The sequence below is a fragment of the Lynx canadensis genome, chromosome B4, assembly GCF_007474595.2.
Source record: "Lynx canadensis isolate LIC74 chromosome B4, mLynCan4.pri.v2, whole genome shotgun sequence".
Classification (NCBI taxonomy): domain Eukaryota; kingdom Metazoa; phylum Chordata; class Mammalia; order Carnivora; family Felidae; genus Lynx; species Lynx canadensis.
In genome coordinates, this window is record NC_044309.1 from 43448518 (window position 1) to 43471906 (window position 23389).

The window sequence follows — 23389 nt, forward strand, 5'->3', positions numbered from 1 at the left end:
TATATTGAGATACCTTCTTTCTATGCCCAATTGTTGAGTCTTTTTATAGAATGATGTTGTATTGTGTCAAATGCTTTTTCTGCCTCTATTGAGATGATCATATAATTTTTAAAATTATTATATTAGTGTGGGGTATCACATTTATTGATTTACCTATGTTAGACCATTCTTGCATCTCAGGAATAAATCCCACTTGATCATGCCATGGGATCCTTTTCATGTGCTGTTGTTGATCATGTTTTGCTAATATTTTGTTGAGAGTGTTTGTATCTATATTCATCAGGGATGTTGGTCAGTTTTCATCAGGGTAATGCTGGATTTGTGAAGAAAATTTGAGAGTAGTCTCTCCTGCTCAATTTTTTAAAAAAAGTTTGAGAAAGATTGGTATTAATTCTGCTTTAATTTTTTTTAACCTTTATTTATTTTTGAGAGAGAGAGAGACAGAGTGTGAGCAGGGGAGGGACAGAGAGAGAAGGAGACACAGAATTGGAAGCAGGCTCTAGGCTCCGAGCTGTCAGCACAGAGCCCGACGCGGGGCTGGAACCCACGGACTGTGAGATCATGACCTGAGCTGAAGTCAGACGCGCAACCGACTGAGCCACTCAGGCACCCCAGTATTAACTCTTCTTTAAATGTTTGGTAGAATTCACCAGTGCGATCATCTGGTCCTCGGCTTTCCTGTGTTGGGAAGCTTTTGATTCCTGATATCATCTCTTTACTTGCTATTGGTCTGTTCAGACATTCTATTTTTTTGTGCTTCATTTCTGGTAGAAAGGAATTTATCCATTTCTTCTTTGTTACCCAGCTTGCCAGCATATAATTGTTCATAGTAGTCTTTTAGGATTCTTGTATTTCTGTGCTATCAGAAGCTGAAGTGAATCTCGTACAGCATATTGTTGGGTCGTCTTTTTTTTTTTTTTTCCATCTAGCCACTCTGTATCTTTTAATTGGAGAATGAAATCCATTTATTTTTAGAGTAAATATTGATATGTTAGCACTTCATAATGCCATCTTATTAACTGCTTTCTATTTTGTAGTTCCAAAATATTTTGTTCTTCTTTTTTCTCACCTGCTGCCTACCTTGGTGAAATGGTGATTTTCTATGGCAGCGTGCTCTGATTTCCTTCTCTTTGTTTTTTGTGAATCTACTATAGTTTTTTTTTTTTTTTTTTGCTTTGTAGTTACTATGAGACTTAAATAAAAGGTCTTACAGATATAATAGTCCATCTTATGCTGATAGCAACTTAACTTAGATTGCATACAGAAACTCTACCCTTTTAGCTCTCTTTTTATGTTTTTAATGTCAAAATTTGCCTCTTTTTACATTTTGTATTTAAGTAATTACAGTAGCTCTAATTGATTTTAATACTCTTTTGCCTTGACTTTTGTAATGTAGTTAAGTGATTAACACACTATCATGTTACAGAATTGAAGTTTTCTGAATCTGATTACACATTTACCTTTACCAGTGAGTTGTATAACTTAGTATATTTTCATGGTACTAATTAGCATCTTTTCATTTTCAGTTTGAAGAACTCCTTTCAGCATTTCTTATGAGGTAGTTTTAATGGTGATGAACTGCCTTAGTTTTTGTTTGCCTGAGAAAATCTCGATTTCTCCATTTCTAAAGGACAGTTTAGCCAGCTTGTGTATTCTTGGTTGGCAACTTTTTTTTTCAGCACTTTGTTTTTTTAACTGTTTATTTATTGAGAGAGAGAGCACAGGCAGGGGAGGGGCAGAGAGAGAGCGAGAGAGAGAATCCCAAGCCCACTGCATGCTCACCATGGAGCCCGACACGGGGCTCAATCTCACGAACCATGGGGATCATGACCTGAGCCAAAATCAAGAGTCCAGGGCTTAAGGGAATGAGCCACCCAGGCGCTCCTAGTTTGGCATAATTCTTAAATTTGTATATCTTCTCTTCACCTTATAACAAACAGAGCAAGCTGGCTTTGGTAACCTTTCTTTTCTTTTCCTGAAGGTGGTGCTACAGCTGAAGCTTGTGTTTCCTCCCTTGCGTCAAACTCTGGCTTGTTTTCTGCACATCCTCTCTTTGTCTATTTCGCTGCCTCTTGCTTCCACCCTGGAAAGTGCACACAGAATGCCAGTCACGGAGTGGGAGCAAGTGTGAGTTTGGTACTTAGGGCCAGCTCGGGGAATCCCCAGGTGAGGTTTTCCTAGCTCTTGGCCAGACTTCCTGCTGGAGCCTCGAAGGCAATTGGCAAGACCAGTGTCACTTTAAGATCAGTGTCTCTGATATTCTCATCTCCCTCTCTCCCAATCTCCCTTCTCGGACTCACAGAATTCGTACGCTTATGCTCTGGGTTGTGTGGGAGAGAAGGCCTTCTCTAGCAGTGTCCTGCACAAATTGGGTAAGCCAGGCGCTCACTTGGTCTCCCTTTTTTTCTCATGGGAGGAATACCAGCTTTCTTTTTTTTCTCTAAAGTGTGCCACCTTCTGGGAGGAATAATGCTTGCAAAGTTCCTCCCACCCACTCCAAGGCATCCAAACTCTTCTGGGTTGTTTTTTGTTTTTTCGCGCTGGAACTTTTCCTCCATAAACCTGAACTTTCCTGAAGGCCCTCTTGTCTGTAAATATCTGCCCGAGTCTGTGTTTTCCAGGCACCACGACCAAAAGGGATTGGATCTGGTTCACAGGATCCTGCTGGTTCCACTGGGGTCTATCTGCCTATTATCCAGTTCACAGGTGAGTAAGGCTTCTCCTAAATCCCTTGGCATATGGTGTTAGATAACGCAGGCTCCCACGGAAGCACTTTCGTTCCTGGATAGATGCCCAATTTTAGATGTTGAGAGAGGGCAAATGAGGAATGTCTTACGCTGCTATGATGTTGCTCCGTAACTTTTATGATTTAAATTGATTTTCTTAATTTCATATTTGTTGGCTGACCAAACGTCTATCACACGAATTTCTACCTTTGCCAGAAGAAGAATTTAGCCACATTTACAATATATAATATCTATCTATCTATCTATATATTTAGGTCACAATAATTTCAATTGTAGCTCAGCTTTAGTTCTTACTTCATCATACATGGTGTTGATATTAGTTATACAGCACCCACTTTAAACTTCATATTAAATACAGTCATTAACCCCAGTGAACTTCTAGTCATTTCATGATAAAGACGTCTTTATCTTTTCTGAGATCCTTAGTTTTAATCATCCGTTAGTTGGCTGGGCTTATTCATCAAGTTGTTTATTTTTCGAACGATATATGCTATATTTATCATATTCAATAAGTTCTTAATGTTAAGTTTTGGTTTTAATTTGCATGACAACTCGATGGATATAAGAACTTGCCTCTTTCGCTGTTTTTCTCAGACAGTGTAGACATTATTCTTCTATTTCCCGCCATCGATGGGCCTGTGGCAAAGTCCAGGGTGGGGTTCACATTCTGCATTGTAAGCAACAGACTTTTTCTTTGTACCGAAAAATAAGAAACTTTACCCAGACTGCTTTGTTTATTTATTCAATGCTCAGATTTAGTTGTCTTCTTATTTCAATGAAGTTTTCTTCTACTAATGCTTAGCTGTTTTCCATTGTGGGCTAGTCTTCAGGAACACCGATTCTATGCATGTCAGAACCGCTCACTCTTTCTTAACAACCATTTTCTCATTGCTTTGACTTGGTTCACACAGTCACTTTGACATCATGATATCTCTAACGTAGTTTTGAGATATCAGAAGGCATTCTTATCTTTCTGATAAAAATATCAGAGGTATTTTTCACCTCCCTTTTCTGTGCTGACTGCCTCCAGCTCATGTTTCGTCTCTCTGTTATGTCTTTACCCTTTCCATTTTACCTGTTAGAGGAGTTCTTTTTCCAGTGTGAGTCGTCCATAATTTCTTCAAGTATGAAAAAGTATTTCTATGCAATTACCTAATTTCTCCCGAAACATGGATTCTCATACAAAGTGTTCACCTGCTTTTCTATGCTAATTTTAGTGGGGACAACAATAAAACAACGTGGAGAGGGTGTCTATGCATGGATCCCCTGGAACTTCTTTCTGGACATTGTTCGTGTTGTATGGGGCAGCTTTTCAAGCCAGTCATTTGTTCAAAGATAGTTTTGGAAGGGATGGGTATAATAATATAGATGATCCGGAAATTTCCAATTTTATACCAGGGATGGTATGAAACCATCAAAAGATTTTAGCAAAGAGGGAAATCATATAGACACACATTAAGAACAATGCAAGCAGGGGCGCCTGGGTGGCGCAGTCGGTTAAGCGTCCGACTTCAGCCAGGTCACGATCTCGCACTCCGTGAGTTCGAGCCCCGCGTCAGGCTCTGGGCTGATGGCTCAGAGCCTGTTTCTGATTCTGTGTCTCCCTCTCTCTCTGCCCCTCCCCCGTTCGTGCTCTGTCTCTCTCTGTCCCAAAAATAAATAAACGTTGAAAAAAAAAATTTAAGAACAATGCAAGCAGAATTTGTGTGGAATAGAGAAGGAAAAAACATATAAATAAATATGATACCATTTTGAAACAACTGATAGGGGAAAAAAATCCATTGTTTATCTCTAAATACCTATGGAGAGCTCTTAAAATCAACTCATTTTCCAAACTTTTCAACCACCCCCCACCATTTTCTGATGGTATTCAAATGGTCTTCACCTCCAGAACCCTGAGTGAATTCTTTTATTTTATTCCAACTAGTTATTTCATTGAGATATAGTGGACATACCCAAGTGATTTCTTTAACACTTAATATCTCATTTATGAGAAAAGTATTTTAAGTATTAATAATAATACTATTCGAATTTGGAAACTTTGGCAGTCCATAACCTACATTTAATCCTCTCCTAACCCACTTCACATTTTCTATTTCTTGACTCATCTTTGATGGGTTTTTTGGTTTCGTTGTTGTTTAACAAATCACCTCCAAAATTTAGCCTCTTAAAACAACAAACATTGATTATATTGCAGTCTTTCTAGATCAAGAATCTGAATGTCCCTCAGTGAGATGCTCTGCCTGAGAGTTTCCCAAGATGTTGGACAGGGAGACAGGCATGTCAGGGTTCAACTGGAGGACGTTCTGTTTCCAACCTCACTCACATGGCTGCTAGCTGGCTTCCGATCTTCAATGCCTTTTGGCTGTAGATATCAGTTGTTTGACATGTGGATCTCTCCATAGGGTCCTAAGGAATAAAGAGGAAGAAAGTTTATGGGACACAGAATTCAGTTTTTTGTAGCCTAATGTCAAAAGTGACATTCCATCATTTTGTTGTATTCTGTGCATTAGAAGTTAGTTACCAGCTCCAGCCCGTGCTCCTGCGTGCAAAATACATTCATCCTCCCAAAAGCCCCAAACATCTAATCCCACTAAAATATCAGCTCCTAGTGTGGAATCTTACCAGATAAATCAGGTTCATAGGTGGATGCTTCTTTGGACATCGTTCTTTAAGTACAGTTTCTCTAGGTATACAGATCTGAGAAATTAAGGAGACAAGCTTCTTATAACAAAATGTACACTGTCATACGATGAGGAGAAATGGATTTTTGTCCACACTGTTTATCTTTGGGTCTTTAAGGTCTCAAAAATTTTAAGATCCTCGACCTCTTGCCAATTGTTTTCTAGAAAGGTTGTGTCAATTAAATTCCATGCTGATTAAGCATAACAGTGCCACTTCTCATTCTTAACATCCCCAAGAACTTTCCTTTCATTTCTCTAATATTTGCCAGTTTAATAGGTGAAAATGGTACTCACTTATTTGGTACTTTATTCTAGTCATTTTGTTGTCATAGGGATCATTCATTCATACTTCTAGCTTGAATGTACCTTAGTAGAGTGTAAAGGATTAAACCCAGTTGTAGTTCGGACCCACAGAACTGTGCCTGACTTAGGTTTCACTTAGTAGTTGCAACATACTAGGTCTTTCAACTGTCAGTTTGTATAAACCCTAGAATCACATTGCGAGGATTCACGCCCTCCCTTTCCTGTTTACTTATTTTGTTGCCTTGGACAAGATATAGTAATCTTTTCAGACCTATTTCTTAGTACGATGAGGAGATTTCTTAGTACAACCAGTACAATCGGGAGATAAGGATGCTTTGTGGAGACTGAGACCACATGTGTAATGGGTTTAAGAAAGTTTCTGGGGGGCGCCTGGGGGGCTCGGTCGGTTGAGCATCCGACTTCGGCTCAGGTCATGATCTCAGTTCGTGGGTTCGAGCCCCGCGTCGGGCTCTGTGCTGACGGCTCGGAGCCTGGAGCCTGCTTCGGATTCTGTGTCTCCCTCTCTCTCTGCCCCTTCCCCGCTCATGCTCTGTCTCTCTCTCTCAAAAATGAATAAACGTTAAAAAAAAATTTAAAAAAAAAAGAAAGTTTCTGGCTGGTGGTAGGCTCACTCCTCTGTTGGCCTAATATATGTTGCCTATGCTAAGTTACAGTCTCTACAAAAATAAACACACACACACACACAAGTTATCCATAAAAGTATATATAACATCCTTTGATCATTCAAAAAAAGTCATGGAAAAGGGTGTTATTGTTATCTTTTAAGTAATTTGTGAAGTAGGGAGGAAAGTCATTGTGTATATCGGATTTTTAATCTGCAAAGGCTCCTTTGCAGTTTTGCACAGGAAGCACTAAACTTTATCACAGGGTATAGCCCTGATCTGCACAGTCAACAACACAGTTATTGGTGCATCAAATTAAATAATGTGGATTTAGGCACTTGGCAGGTAGCTTTAACTTTCTTACTTCGGTATACAACTATGTAAAACTCAGGTACAAGGAGGGATGTAGATTACTTACCTAACAAAGATTTCAGAGTCTGTTTCAGACTTCGTTAAAGCCCAAGAAGTTTTTCTCTTTAAAACTACACTTCTTTCTGAGCCTGGCAATGGGGAAAGAGGGAAAGAGCAACTGAATGGTTTTGAAGGTGACGGAGACAGACGTGGGAAGCGACTTTCTCACTGGGTGAGGAGTCTATAAGGAAAGTGAGTTAAGGGAGGAGGGATGGTTGGCGGTTATGGGTGCTCCCCCCCTGCCTCTGGGCTATCTGGGACGCGCATAAAGGGAAATTTACTTCAAGAGTATGTGGAAGGAATTAGAGGTTTATGGAATGGCATTCGTGGTGTTAAGAACAAAACAACAGGTCCAAAATGGAGTCACTTGTGTTAAGCTCCACATTACCGAAAAGACTTAATTATAATTTCAGCTTTCCCAGAAATGGCATCTTAAGCCAGGCAATCAGAAATCGCCTGATCAGTGCTAGCGAGGTTATTTGCCCGATAGACCCCTGCGATCCCCTAAAGGAAGGTAACTTTGTGAAGATCGACCTTTTTTTCCTAACACAACTTGCTCGATGCTACTCCCTTCTTTTATCTTGTAGAGTCTTTCATTTTGTAAAACTCTTCAAAGCTTCCTTCCGTCTGCTAGACCGGATGCTGCTGACTCGAATCCATTTTTGTTCAAATAAACCTTCAGCATTTTAAATATGTTTCAGTTTACCTTTCAACAGTGGGGTGATATCTCCAGGGAGCCGGTCATAGGAGGAGGTCGGAGTTTTAGAGGTCAGGGTATGTCCACTTACCAACCTACGTCCACATAGTAACAGATGAAAATAAGTTCCCATATGCCAACTTTCCCCTCCCTTCCCATTTTCCCCTCTTACTGACATCTTGCATTAGCGTGGTGCATTTGTTGCCAAAAAAATCCATACTTTCCATTAAGGCTGTCTCTATTTATATATTCTCTGTGTTTTGACAAATCTATAAGAACATGTCCAGCATTACAGTATCAGACAGAATAGTTTCACTGCCCTGAAAATCCCGTGGGCTCTGCCTCTTTATCCCTCCCTTCTCTTACCCCTCAGCCTTGTGAATTACAGATCTTTTCACTGTCTCCATAGTTCTGCCTTTTCCAGGATGCCAAATTGTTGGGGTTTTCTAGTATGTAGCCTTGTCAGATCGTCTTCTTTCACTTAGCAACATGCATTACAGTTTCTTTTAGGTCTTTTCTTGACCTAAGGACTGCCCCCCCCCCCCCCCACTCCTTACTTAACTCCCTAGATAATATGCCATTGTTTGTATGTTCCACACTGCTTATCCATCCATCTATTGACAGACATGGCGGCTGTGGGACAGACAGACAGACAAGCTGCTACAAACAAGCTTGGGCAGGGGCGCCTGGGTGGCTCAGTCCGTTAAGCGTCCGACTTCAGCTCACGTCACGATCTCGCGGTCCGTGAGTTCGAGCCCCGCGTCCGGCTCTGGGCTGATGGCTCGGAGCCTGGAGCCTGCTTCCGATTCTGTGTCTCCCTCTCTCTCTGCCCCTCCCCCGTTCATGCTCTGTCTCTCTCTGTCTCAAAAATAAATAAAACGTTAAAAAAAAAAATTCAAACAAGCTTGGGCAGGTATTTCATGGACATCGGTTTTCAACTCCATTTTCAGCTCATTTGTGAAATGCCCAGAGAATGAAACTCATTTGTGAAATGCCGAGGTCTGGATCCTAAGATAAGCATATTTAGTTTCTTAAGAAACTGCTGCCTTTCACAGTCGAGTGCTTTGTTATTATCATCACCTGCTGAAACTTCTAAAATGTATCAGAAATTGAAACAGTCCACGGAGGGGAAAAATGTTGAAACTAAGACCGATTTCCTCAGTTACTGTCTTGTTTTAATAGAAACACGTGTCATTGCTGCTCCAACTGGACAAATCTCACTGTGGACCATCGTCGGCTTTGAAATCTAATCCGCGCCCAAGAAAATCCAAGAGAGGGTGATGGGGACAGACTTAACCCAAAGAGGCAGAGCCCTGTCGCCATCTTTGCTAGGCCAGGCCACGCCCACGATGTCGAGTCCGGAGCAGACTTTTCCCCTGCAGTGAGTGGCGCAGCAGGGCATGGCAGGGGCCCTGGGAGGAGCTCCGTCCTCACTAAGGACAAGGGTAAAGGCGTCCCCACAGTTGTCCACCAGGACCCCAAACAGCAGGTCGAGCGGCCCAGCTGAGTGTGGCAAGGAGCCAGTGAACCACTTTGGCTTCCTGTTTACAGGCTTGCGCGGCTCCGTTCTTCCTCTTTGTCTATTTCAAAACTCGTGGCAGCGAATAGAAACACAAGGAGGTGAAACTGAGAGTAAGAACCAGACCAGGTGGCGGTCAGGCCCTGTTCGTGGTTTGGGCGGCTGCCGGCGCCACCTGGCACGGCCCTGGACAGGCCTGTGCGGCCTAGAAGCTGGGGCGCGGAGCGCAGGGCTTCTGCAGACGCCAAGGCAAGGCCTGCCGAGGTGGGCAGCCCTAAGACTCCTCCGTCCCCACTTTTCCTCTTTCTCCGGAGTTCCCAGATTGTGAAGGAGGAACCAGCGCCGGGAGCCAAAAAAGGCGGAAGAAGAAAAGGCCACCCGGGTTTCACCCAGGCTGTGACCTCCGAGGGCCTTCCTAGCCTGGTGAACATGCCCTGGCCAGGCCACTTGAAAAAAATCTGACCTAAGACCCCCACCCCAGACGTCCTGAGCCCCTGACCTATTCTGTTCGTCAGAGTTTGCAGAACTTAGGGGCGGGGGGGGGGGGGCAAGTAATGGAGTCCCTGGGACAGACCCCCATGGGCTGAGGCATAAGGACTTTTGGAAAGGCCGCAGGGGGAAACAAGTGTTTAGTGTTCCAGTTCAGGGTCCCTGCCCTTCCTATTTCTCAATATCGTCCTCCCCCCACTCGTCCCCAACTCCTTGGCCTTCCTGGGTGGAAAATCTGTGAAAGCCGCTCCTCTCAAGAAGCGTTGGTATTTTAAGTGGAAGGTAGAGATCCACTTGGAACTGGTCCCTGTCTCCTTCTCCACCCTAACTTTTGGGGGGAGACTTGTTTTTAAAGTGGGTCTTGGGGAGCCTGGGTGGCTCGGTCGGTTAAGCGTCCGACTTCAGCCAGGTCACGATCTCGCGGTCCGGGAGTTCGAGCCCCGCGTCGGGCCATGTGCTGACAGCTCAGAGCCTGGAGCCTGTTTCAGATTCTGTGTCTCCCTCTCTCTGACCCTCCCCCGTTCATGCTCTGTCTCTCTCTGTCTCAAAAATAAATAGACATTAAAAAAAATAATAAAAAAATAAAGTGGGTCTGGGTGTCCTCAAGCCCCTCGTGGCAGAGCAGGGGTGTGTTAAAAAAAAAAAAAAAAAGGTTCCTTTATCAGGCAGCTTATCTGTGCCACTGTTTTCCTAACATATTGCTCTTGGCTTTACCATGGTTTTCAGGGTACCAGATAATCATGACCTTTTGAGATATCCTTCTCTTGACTAGACACCACCCACCTTGCCTGGCTCATTCTGGAAAATCTGTCCAGACCTCTCCTGCAGATGTCAAAGGTGCTTGCCCTCCTCCTCCCCCCCCCACCTTCAGAGTATGCAAAACTTTCCTTTCTCAAGCCACAACAGTAAACATTCTACAAATATTTGGTGATTGGATAAGAAATGACCAGTTGCAACTTGCTTTTAAATCCTTTTTAGCGACTCTGTGCCTTTTGATTGGAGAATTAATTACTGATAAGTAAGGGCTTGCTAACACCATCCTGCTGTTTTCTGACTGTTTTTGGAGTTCTGTGTTCCTTTCTTTGTCTTTCGTTGGCTTTCTTTGTAGGTGCTTGATTTTCTCTAGGGGTATGCAGTGGATTTGGTCTGTTTATGCTTGATGAATTTACCGTGGGTTTGGGTCTGTGGTTACCATGAGGGTTACATAACATGTGTTGCAGATAAAACAGAGCGTTTTATGCTGAAAACTTGGCTCGCTCACAAAAACTTTACCCTTTTACTTACCCCTCAATGATTTGTGTTCTCAGTGTCATAATTTATTTCTTTTTATGATGTGGGTCCATGAAAACAGTCTCATAACTATAGTTATTTCTTAACAGTTTTGCCCATTAAGCCTTTATGCTAAAGCCATGGTTACATAGCACCATACTCCAGTATTTGAATATTCTGCACTTGACTATGTATATTTACTGTATATGTCTTTACCAGGATGTTTTACAATTTCATGTTTTCTTGTTACTAATTAGCATCCTTTTGTTTCATCCCGAGGAACTCTTTTTTCAGCATTTCTTGTGAGGTAGGTCCAGTGGTGATGAATACCCCCAGTTCATGATGGTTTGGGAAAGTCTTTATCTCTCCTTCATTCCTGAAAGACAAATTTGCCCTGTAAAGTAATTTTGGTTTGCAGTTTTTTTCTTTTGCACTTTAAATATGTCATCGCAGTCTCTCCTGGCTCGCAAGGTGTTTGCTGAGAAATCTAATAACGTTACGGGGGTTACTTTATTTGTGAAAAACTCATTTTCTCTTGCTCCTTTAAAGATTCTCTCTTTGTGATTTTATGCCGTTTTGTTATTTTGTGGTTTGGAGAAGATTGTTTTAGGTTGAAAGTGTGGGGTGACTTAATAGCTTCGTGAACTTGGATATCTAAATTCCTCCCCATATTTGGGAAGTTCTCAGATGTTCTTTCTTTAAACAAACTTTCTGGGGTGCCTGGGTGGCTCAGTCGGTTAAGCGTCCGACTTCGGCTCAGGTCATGATCTCACGGTCCATGAGTTCGAGCCCCGTGTCGGGCTCTGTGCTGACAGCCCAGAGCCTGGAGCTTGTTTCAGATTCTGTGTCTCCCTCTCTCTCTGACCTTCCCCTGTTCATGCGCTGTCTCTCTCTGTCTCAAAAATAAATAAACATTAAAAAAAAAGTAAAAAAAATAAAAATTAAAAAAAAATAAACAAACTTTCTGTTCCTTTTGCCCACTCTTCTCCTTTGGAGGGTCCGGCAATGCACAGATTATTTCTTTGCATGATATCCTATAATTCATATAGGCTTTCTTCACTCTTTTTTTCATTTTGCTTTTCTGGCCATATGATTTTAATAGACCTGTATTGTCTTCACTACTCCTGCTTGTTGCAGTCTCCTGTTGAAGCTCTCTTTGAGTTCTTTAGTGCAGGCATTGTAGTCTTGGACTCTAGGATTTCTGCTTGACTTATTATAATGTTTTCTGTTCCTTTGTTGAACATCTCGTTTTGTCTATGCATTGTTTTTTGAATTTTCTTTCGTTGTCTATCTGTGTTTTCTTAGAGTTCACTGGATTTCTTTAGGAGGATTCTTCTGAATTCCTCGTCAGACAGTCCATAGATCTCCATTTATTTAGGGTCCATCATTGAAATTTTATCAGTTTCCTTTGGAGATGGTGTCATGTTTCCTTGCTTATTCATGATTACTGTGGCCTTGTATTGGTGTCTGTACATTTGAGGATATAGGCACCTCTCCAGTCTTCACAAACTAGTGTTGGAAGGCCAGCCTTTCACTACTCAGCTTGTCCAGAGATTCGGGTGGGCAGTCTAGTGTTATCCAGGGGTGGGCTTGCTATTGGAGTCCTTGGGTGACCTGATGCTGAAAATGGTTGTATGTCTGGACCAGCTGTATTCACCCTGATGTTGAGCCCTAGTGGGACCTTGGGTTCATAGGTGTTGCTCCCATGGAGCTAGGGTTTGTGGGTATTGATTGGGAGCCTGAGTTCATAGGAGTCACCCAGAGCCATGGGAGCCAGCTGGAGCTACCTGGGGCCATAGGAGCCTGGTAGGTGATGGAGTGGATCAGGGGCCCGAACTCATGAGAACAGTGAAAGATACCTGGAGTTATGGGGGCTCCCTGTGGCCACTGAGCCACTAGGGGCTACTGGAGCTAGCTGGCATAAAGGTGGGCCAGGAGCCTCATTTCCCAGGGGCCCTCTGTGAGGCCGGGGCCAGTGAAGCTGCCTAGAGCGTGTGGCCTGCCTGGGGTCACTGGAACTGGAAGGTTCCAGAGTGAACCAGGGTCTGTTCTCATGGGAGCGTTGTAGAACCTGGTGCCACGGGAGCTGCCTAGGGCCACGGGTGCTTCCCTGCCTGAGTCAAGGATTCTGCGTGGGGCTGCTGGAGCCACACGGGGCTGCTGGGGCTGCCAGATTCCCGGATGCAATGAGGGGCCTGGATTCTTGGGAGCCTGCAGGGAACCCTGCCTTGGCAGCTGTCTGGAGCCGTGGATGGTGTCTGGGACCTCTGGATCAGGCAGGTGCTGGATGAGCTGGTTTCATGACTCGTGGGAGCCTGCAGGGGAGTCACAGGAGTGGCTTTGGGGCCACTGGAGACAGCAGGTGCCTGGATGAAATGACGCCTGGGTTTCCGGGACCCTGCCCGGATCCTGGTCACTGGAGCTGGCTGGCACTGGTGGGGAGGAGGCCCTAGGTTAGTGGGAACCTGCAGGGAGCCACTTAGACCTTCTGTGACTCAAGCTGCCATGGTTCAGTTTGAAACCCTGGAAGAACTGGTAAAAAATGGTTTTGGATCATGCTGTTTGTTGAATACTTTGCCCTCTGAGAGGGGTAGACTGCATAGGATTAAAGCTGAAGGATAAGGAAGAACCCTATCCCAGCAGACTTGGGGGCCTGGGTGCATATTAGTACCTAACATTTATTGTGTTCTCTTCCTGGAACCCTGTGAGATATTTTAGATCAACTCTTTCATGTAATCTGCATAATTAGCCTACAAGACTAGCTCTGTCGCTCCCACTGTATGAAGAAGTATGGTGATCCTATAGTTTGTCATCTAAATATCATCTTAGTCATCTTCATTTAAGAAGTGAAAATGACCAGAGGGTTCTGTAGCACAACAGGCATAAACTGGGACTTCCCTGAGCTGGGATTTTTGGTCAGTTTCACAAAAGTAAGCTGGAATCAGAGACATTGAATGAGTTAAGCTCGAAATTGGGAAGTCAAACCCCAAAGTCCGTGCTTCTCCTTATTACCATGCTACCACCCAGAAAGAGAGAAGGCTGTAGAGAAGAGAGAACCAAGAGCAATGTGACAGAAAGATAACACACGTACTTACTTCCTGTAAGTAGACTTTCCTTTTAGAATAGAATTTCCTGTAAAGATAAAAAACCCTTCTGACCTTCAGATAGGCCTTAGCAGAGAATCATCCCATCACACTTGGAAATGTACAGACAACACTGAATATAGTGTCTGGTATATTTTGAGCTTTCTTTTCTTTCTACTGGGATTATGTATGGCTCACGTGTGGGCGTTGTATTTATGGGAAAAATTTAACCTCATGGAACACGTATTGCACAATGGGATAAGATATATAAATTCTTTTTGTGCTCTTCCATTTATTAAATTATTTTGATAACCAATGAGAAAAATTACAAACTGGCCTGTGACTGGCCTTTAAAAAGTGTTAACACATTCAAAATTCTCTCATTGTCACTTACAATTATATAGGAGAATTTGAAAAGTGCTGAAACTCTTTACTTTGTTCTCTGTATGTTAAAAACTTAGAAACACTGAAAAGTGCTTTTTGCACTTTAATTCTTGGTGTTTATGTCTTAAATTACAGGGTGCTACATAAATATTATACCTATAAACCAATAGCGCTCTTTATTTTACCCTTTCTTGGCTTTAAAATTCTGCTTTTATCCCAGATTAAATCACACAGAGTTAATTTCTGGAACGCTTTAAGCACTCAGCACCCGATGTCAAGGCTGTTTCTATACTATTGAGTTTTAAAAAACAAAATGTTAAAAATCCTTATAGCGTTAGCTACACGGGACTGATGAATCCCCAAAAGAACAACTAGGAATTGACACTGCAATTTTCCCTTATTCCATTTCTCCTCCTTTGTTGGTGTATCTGTCAATTTCTTCTTGTAATTCCATGAAATTCTTATTATATATCCTTTAAGGCTATGTTATTAGCTGCATGCAAATAAATTTCATTCAGGGATTAAATCTTTTTTTCCAGTGAGTAGTAACTTTATTTCACCCTGAATATGATGCTTTTTGCCATACAATCTGTTATAGCTCAGGGTTTCCAAGAGGCACAAACTCCCATCTAGTTCACGTCTGTATCCTCGGAGACTGGCAGTGTGTCTCAGATATAGCACATGTTCGAAACGGGTCTGTGGACATGCCTTCATTATTATAAGACTCCGTCTTACTTGCGTGGTTTCTGTGAACTTTTTGACGAAGACGGGTAAATTTCTCCAGACGTCTGGAGAGTAAAAAACAGAACAAAGCAAAAAACCCCAAGACTTTACGTTGACAAACTGTGTGTGACTGACTCACAGATGAAATTTGAGTCAAAGCGTGGCCCTAACCTGGTGTTCTTTTACAAACTAGGTTCCGAGGCATATATCTAAAGCATGGATTCCATTTCTCAACCGGCTGTGACCTTGATCCATGACCAAGCCCCTTGAGGAGAATTTTTTCATATGAACAGTAAGTATAAGGAGCAGTTTCACTGCCTAGTGACAAGGTTCAAATGAGATAACATAAAAGTCTTTGCCAGCATGTGAAGCTCATAGTAAATGTTAAAATATGTTGTTCTTCCATTATAGCTCTATGGAAATAAAAATAAAGTACCAGCAATAGCTCTGCTACCAGTGTGGGGAATTCAAAGTGACGTTAAGTTCATGGTCAGTCTTCTGCTCCTCCCAGCAGGAAGTCAGTGAGCTGTTTAAGTCAATTGTTGATACTTCTGTGGAAATCATGATTAGTTGAATTAATTATTCAAAGCGCATGTGTGAAACATGTCCTTATGAGAACAAGCTTGCAAAAGTACACGGTTTATAACAGAAAAAGTCTAGGTAATTTGGGACTTACCCAGTTTCCTAATTTAAATACATTCTGATTCATTCTTTACATTGTGACCAGAGAGATCCTTTCAATACAGATAGGATCAGGTCACGTTCTTGCATAAAATCTTTCTATAATTCCTCCTCTGCTCTCAGTGTGCAACCCAAACTCCTAACAGTAGGTAAGGCCACATGATAGAATTATATCACTGTTTCCTTTCCATCTTTCAAATGCCTGCGCCCCATCTCCCCGACCTTGTTACCAAAAAATAAATAAATAAAAGAAATCGTACCCTAAATACTTTTCCAGCTACCGGATAGCTCCGGACTGGTAGAAGCGTTCCAGAATGCGCAGTAGTCAAGCCAGAGCTCCGTGGTGTTCACGTCCACTGGAAATGAGAACAGGAGTCGCCCACTAATGCACTGTCTCTTTATTCTGTGGTTTCAGAGATCCTGGGTAAACTGTGGTCTGGAAGTAGACGATTCTCCTGACATAACATCAGAAGGTCAGCAGTAGCCTAACACTCCATCTCCCTGCCTGCCTACATCATTCACCTCAGTTCATCTCATCACATAGGCATTTTATCGTCTCAACCATCGCACGAGGAAGGGTGAGTATAAGAAAAGCAGATCAATTGAAAGAGAGACCGCATCAGCATAACTGTTATTATAGTGTGTTGTTCCAATTCCAATTGTTCTCTTTTCTTATTGTTATTGCTTATCTCTTGCTGTGCATAGTTTATAAGTTAACCTCTGTCGTAGGGGTGTGTGTGTGTGTGTGTGTGTGCGTGTGTGCCCAGTGGTATCTGCAGTTGCAGGCATCCACTGGGGATCTTAGAACGTGTTCCCTGTGGATACGGTGGGGGGGGGGGGACTGCTGCATTGCTTTTTCAGCAACTTGAGAAGCATTCAGGGCGCAGCCGTCTAGGAGTAATTGGGATTATAGTCGCATCAGCAGCTGGGGTTCCATAGACCTGAATTCTGGCATAGACGATGGAGAGAGACTGAAGGAGCGGATCAACTGGGGGTGTGGTTTATGTGTAGAGAGCTGCAACCATAGAGGAGTTTCGTCAACTCATCCTTAGTCTTCATTTAATCATGGCCTTTCGCAGAGCTCCTTTCTGAGTTTCTCCACATGCTTGTGTTCCCAAAGCTGTTACTTCCCCAACAGAAACCTCATTACACTGTGTTTCTGTTACTTACCCAGTTTTCTTATTTCCCAATAACAATGTTGCAGCATGCAAGGAGAAGTCACAGTGACTTCTTGCTTATGTTCTCATTGCTTTGTGCGGTCCCTGACAGTAGTAATTCAGTTAAGTTAATTAATATTTTGGGGTACATATTGTGGTTTCCTTCAGTTTTGTGATCACAATAAAAAGGGAAAAGATTACATTTTATCCTAAATATTTATTTATTTATTTAAATCCAAGTTAGTTAACATATAGTGTAATAATGATTTCGGGGATAGAATTTGGTGATTTATCACTTACATAGAACACCCAGTGCTCATCCCAACAAGTGCCCTCCTTCATGCCCATCACTCATTTAGCCCATCTCCCCCCCCAACACCTCCAGCAACCCTTAGCTTGTTCTCTGTATTTAAGAGTCTCTTATGGTTTGTCTCCTTCTCTGTTTTTATCTTATTTTTGCTTCCCTTCGCCTATGTTCATCTGTTTTGTTTCTTAAATTCCACATGTGAGTAAAATAATATGATATTTGTTTTTCTCTGCCTAACTTACTTCACTTAGCATCGTCACTCCTAATTTCATCCACGTTGTTGCAAATGTTAAGATTTCATTCTTTTTGATTGCCGAGTAATATTCCATTGTGTATATATACCACTTCTTCTTTATCCATTCATCAGTCGATGGACATTTGGGCTCTTTACATAATTTGGCTAGTGTTGATAGCACTGCTATAAACGTTGGGGTGCATGTTCCCCTTCAAATCAGCAGTTTTGTATCCTTGGGATAAATACCCAGTAATGCAATTGCTGGGTCATAGGGTAGTTCTATTTTTAATTTTTTGAGGAACCTCTATATTGTTTTCCAGAGTGGCTGCACCAGCTTGCATTTCCACCAGCTGTGCAAAAGGGTTCCGCTTTCCCCACATGCTCACCAACATACGCTGTTCATTTTAGCCATTCTGACAGATATGAGGTGGTATCTCATTGTGGTTTTGACTAGTATTTCCCTGATGATGAGTGATGTTGAGCATCTTTTCATGTGTCTGTTAGCCATCCGGATGTCCTCTTTGGAAAAGTGTCTATTCATGTCTTTTGCCCATTTCTTCACTGGATTATTTGTTTTTGGGTGTTGAGTTTGACAAGTCCTTTATAGATTTTGGATACTAACGCTTTATCACATATGTCATTTGCAAATATCTTCTCCCATTTCGTCGGTTGCCTTTTAATTGTGCTGATTGTTTGCTGTGCAGAAGCTTTTAATCTTGATGAGGTCCCATAGTTCATTTTTGCTTTAGTTTCTCTTTCCTCTGGAGATATGTCAAGTAAGAAGTTGCTATGGCTGAGATCAAAGAAGTTGTTGCCTATTTTCTTCTCTAGGATTTTGATGGCTTCCCCTCTTACATTTAGGTCTTTCATCCATTTTGAGTTTATTTTTATGTATGGTGTAAGAAAGTGCTCCAGATTCATTCTTCTGCATGTCACTGTCCAGTTTACCCAACACCATTTGCTAAAGAGACTGTCTCTTTTCCATTGGGTATTCTTTCTTGCTTTGTCAAAGATTAGTTAGCCATATGTATGTGGGTCCGTTTCTGGGTTTTCTCTTCTGTTCCCTTGATCTATTCTATGCATCTGTTTCTGTGTCAGTACCATACTGCCTTGATGATTACAGCTTTGTAATACAGATTGAAGTCTGGAATTGTGATGCCTCCCACTTTGGTTTTCTTTTTCAACATTACTTCAGCTATTTGGGGTCTTCTCTGGTTCCATACAAATTTTAGGATTGTTTGTTCTAGCTCTGTGAAGAATGCTGGTGTTCTTTGGTAGGGATTGCATTGAATATGTAGATTGCTTTGGGTCGGATCAACATTTCAACAATATTTGTTTTTCCAACCCATGAGAATAGAATGTCTTTCCATTTTTCTGTGTCTTCTTCAATTTCATTCATAAGCTTTCTATAGTTTTCAGTGCATAGATATTTCACCTCTTTGGTTAGGCTTATTCCTAGGTATCTTATGGTTTTTGGTTCATTTATAAATGGGATCGATTCCTTGATTTCTCTTTCTGCTGCTTCATTATTGGTGTATTGAAATGCAATAGATTTTTGTGTGTTGATTTTATATCCTGTGACTTTTAAAAGATTAAAAACAAAACAAAAAAAATCAAAGGAAGCTAGATTTTAGGTGTGTTTCAGTGTCCTTGTTGAAAGAAGCTTGATAGAGAAAAAAAGGGAAAGGAAAGAAAAAATTAAAAAATTAAAAAAATGTATAATAAAATAGAATATAAAATGAAATCGGATAAAACTTTTTAAAAAAATAAAAAATAAAATACAAGGAAATACATTTTTCTCTTTCTGTGTCCAAGAGAAAGAAAGAAGGAAAGAAAAAAGAAAACAATTTAAGCAAAAACAGAAGCAAAGAGAATGAACAAATAAATGAACCAGCAAACAGAATGAAACCCAAATGAAGTTACATCCTGTTTCCCCTAGAACTGAAACTATGAAGTATTCTATAGTCCATACGCTAAGCAGGTGGAGGGACTGTGCTGGTCTTCTGGGGGATGTTCTTGGATTAATGGTATAATGGCTCCTTTCTCCACTAACTGTTGCTGCTTAACTTACTGCGGTGGATCTGTGTGCGTGTGAGAGGTGAAAATGGCTTCACCCAGCTCCTTAGTCTCTGGGGAAGGAGCTTCTTGCTCTCACTGACCTGCATTCAGGCACCTCCCCTTTGGCTCAGGCCTCCGTCTACTCCCCACCTCTACCCTGTCCATGTCCAAGCTGTTTGCCTGTCAGGTGGCAGTTCACTCCAGAGCTTTATCTCAGATGGGGTTGTGTTCCAAACCCCACACTTCAGAGATCCCCGTGGCTTGGACCCCCACTGACTCTCTGGGGGAGGGTCTCGCCGAGCAATGGCTTGCCCCAGAAAATGTTCTTATGATCACGTAGTAGCAGAGGTTCAGAGATGCCAAGTCACAACCCACAGCCCGATGCCAGGTTTCGCCGCACTCTGGTTTCTGCGTCCCAGTACCGGCAAACGTGGCTGCTTTCCAGGGTCCGCTGGGACCTTTGACTGTAGGGGGGCAAAGGCCCTCCAAGCAGGGAACTGCTTCTCTCCGGCATACAGACCCCTCAGACCCCGCTGCTTGCTCCTGGGAATTCACCCTAGTTCCTCACCAGAGCACCGCCAGTCACTAACCTCTGAAACTTCAGACTTTGCACTCCACTGTTTATAGAATCCTGGTGGTATTGAATCCCTCTCTTTTCTCCCCATCGATGATTTTGGGGAAAAGATTTCTTATTTAGTCCCCTGCGAGCGTTTTCACTCTTTCTCTCCAGCTACTTTCAGGGGGAGTACTTTTCTTGTGCAATCCCAGTGCGCCACAATTTCCCTCTTTCTCTTTCTCTCTGTCCTCTCTCTGTGAAAGTGGCTCCCTACTTTTTGTGGCTTTTCTCTCCCCCAGTTCACCTGTCTACACCAGGTACCTGCTGAGTTCTGTGGCCCAAGTTATACGGATTGTTGTGTTAATCCTCAGCTCAATTTCCTAGGTGTTGAGAATGGTATGGTACTGATCTAGCTGCGTTTCAGGGACAAAGACAAGCTCAGCGTCTCCGAGCTGCTCTGCCATATTAACTCACCATCCGTTTATTTTTGAGAGAGAGAGAGAGTGGGGAGGAGGAGCAGAGAGAGAGAGAGAGAGAGAGAGAAAGAATCCCAAGCAAGCTCCACGGTGTCAGTGTAGAGCCTGATTGGGGCTCGATCTCATGAACCGTGAGATCACGATCGAAGCCCAAACCAAGAGTCGGACACTGAGCCACTAGGCACCCCAGAAAATTGGATTCTTTCAGCATTCCCATTAGGTCTAAGATTGGACTTCTGTGTTTCTTAGAATACAATGTAATAACCAGAGAGACCACTGAGACCTCAAGAGCAGGGATAACCACAGAATAGGTGGAGAGCAAGACGTGGGAAGACACAAAGTAATAAAAATGGAAAAAGAGAGAAGGACAAAGGAAGTGACCTTGGATAAGATTTATCACAACAGGAACTCAGATAGAAAATGTGGGTGGGGCCATAACTTCTGGTAGGACAGGCTGGGCTAGCATTATCTGTCCGTGATCCCCGTCTGAAAATCACACCAGGGATAGGCAGTCGAGAATTTTTCAAGATGGTGAGATGGAAGGGAGCTGGTTTGGGATCCTAGAACTGGAGAACTAACACGGTGGCAGGGCACCTTGTATGCCCTTCCCACTGTACCTAAAAGAAGTCAACTACAGCTTGGTATTTCCTGACCCCCAACCTAACAATAAAAGACAACCCAGGTAGATTCTTCTTTTGCACTGATTGATGGCTTCCCACTAACACTACCAGGCAAGTCCAGTAGGGCTAGTGAAAGGGATCTACTGGGATCCCCACTGTCAGTAAGCAGCTGAAGAAAGCACTCACCCTTCCAGACCTGAGACTCTCCTCTCCCGTGCAGAGACACCACAAGGCCAGGAACGCCAGCAGGGGTGAACACACCCTAATAAGCACACTGTCCAGGCAGTTTTCTTCATTTCTGTGGCTGAAGGCTCCCTTCTTCCAGCTGGATGCACCAGGCTGGGCGGGTTGAGAACGCTCCTTCTGCCCCCCTCCTGCAGCACCAGGAGAGACCACGGGAGCCCCTGTGGTACCAGATAAACCAAGACCAAAATAACCCTGACTCTGAAAATTGTCACTGGAACCACAGAACCCAAAAGTGGGCCAGAGTGTGCATGCTACATCTAAAGAAGCTGACTCCCTACTAAAATAAGGATGTATAGCTCCCAGAGTCTCCAAACGTAATGGTCAAAATAGAGAATCATGTTCCTTGGTATTGACCTGAAGAAGCTGGAATCTTACATCCGCATAAAAACCTGCACAAGGATGTCAGCAGCCTTATTCATAATTGCCAAAATTGGGAAGCAATCAAGATGTCCTTCAGTGGCTGAGTGGTTAAACAAACTACGGAACATTCAGACAAGGCAATATTATTCACAGCTATGAAGCAATAAGCTATCAGTGCATGAAAATACTTGGAGGAAACTTAAATGCGCATTACTAAGTGAAAGAAATCAATTTGAAAAAGTTTGTGATCCCAACTATACGACTTTCTGGAAAAAGCAAAGCTATGGAGACAATAAAAAGGTCAGTGGTTATGGTAGTGGGGGGCTAGAAGGTGATAAATTAGCAGAGCAAAGACGTGTGCCCTATTATTGTGGTTGAGATGTGTTTGCCTTCAGTCTAGTTGTCTGCAATGGCTCCCTTGGCCTGTTATAGGCAGGGTTTGGTCTCCGTGATGTTAAAGGGCCAGTCTTAGGCCACCTTGGGCTTGAGTTGGGTCAGACCAGATAGACGCCCGGCCTCAGCCCACTGCTGGGGCTAGAGTCTTACTTACGTGTGTGGTTATCTTACCCTCTCCCCAGGACAAGTCACTTTGGAGTGGTGCTGGCCATTGTTGGGGATGAGACCTGCATCCACTTTAGAGGGACTCTGCTGAATGAGGATGGTTGGAGGGTGTAGTCTGCAGGAGAATGTGGGAGCAGGGTGCACCGTTAGCAAAGCTACGTGGAGAGTCTTTGGGCTGATTCCCACAGGTGTCCATGTATCTAGGCTAGTGGGCCGAGGAGAGAGATGGCACCAGCCAGAGGGCACTTCTTAGAGAAGTGTCCCAAAGATATCTGCCCCTCCTGTACATGCTCTGAGGCCAGGAAATAAGTCTACCTTACTGCATACCCCATATGCTATGCTTTTCAAACTGCTGCTCTTATGCTATATCTGTGTAGGTGGGGTTGTTTCTTATGCTTTTTTTTTTTTAAGGGTTGGAACTCAGTTTCCCTGTCACCCTCAAGCTCCGTCAGAACCAAACCTGCTAACTGTTAGAGTTTCCGGTGTTAAGCCCTGCTGATTATAAAAACGTGTGAAGTTAAGCCCCTGTGATTTTCAAAGGCAGACATGATGGGGATTCATCTTCTCAGTGCAAGTCCCCCTTGTCTGGGGTCCCCGGCGTGGGTCTCTTCCTCTCCCTTCTCCATGCCTATGGTGTACCTCCTTATTGTGGTGAGCCTTGCAGCTTAGTTTGGTTCCCAGCCTGTCTCCAGGCCATCTTTCCAGTTTTGATGTGGCCTCCTCTCTATGATCAAGAGTGGAGAGGGGTGCCTGGGGGGCTCAGTCAGTTGTGCATCCAACTTCGGCTCAGGTCATGATCTTGCAGTCCGTGAGTTCGAGCCCCACGTCAGGCTCTGTGCTGACAGCTCAGAGCCTGGAGCCTGCTTCCGATTCTGTGTCTCCCTCTCTCTCTGTCCTTCCCCTGCTCGCATTTGTCTCTCTCTCTCTCTCTCTCTCAAAAATAAATAAACATAAAAAAATTAAAAAGAGTGGAGAGTCTGTTCAGCAAGTCTTGGGGTCATTTTCTAGGTGAGCTACACTGATGTGTGTGTTATTTAGGTGTACCAATGGGACCAGGTGAGCTCAGGATTCTCCTACTCCACCAGTCTTTCTGGAAGTCACAATATTTTCATTTTTTTTAATGTTTTTTTTTTTTTTTTTTTGAGACAGAGACAGAGCATGAGAGGGGGAGGGGCAGAGAGCGAGAGGGAGACACAGAAT

General features: G+C 43.1%; 1 long non-coding RNA gene across 1 annotated transcript; it reads left to right on the forward strand.

The window, feature by feature from the left end:
* The first annotated feature begins 1849 nt into the window (after window positions 1-1849).
* LOC115518244 lies at window positions 1850-22973 on the forward strand. Its single transcript, XR_003970199.2, has 5 exons — window positions 1850-2706; window positions 15126-15224; window positions 16029-16191; window positions 21243-21928; window positions 22601-22973. It is a non-coding gene; the product is annotated as an uncharacterized LOC115518244 (long non-coding RNA).
* The last annotated feature ends 416 nt before the right edge of the window (window positions 22974-23389 follow it).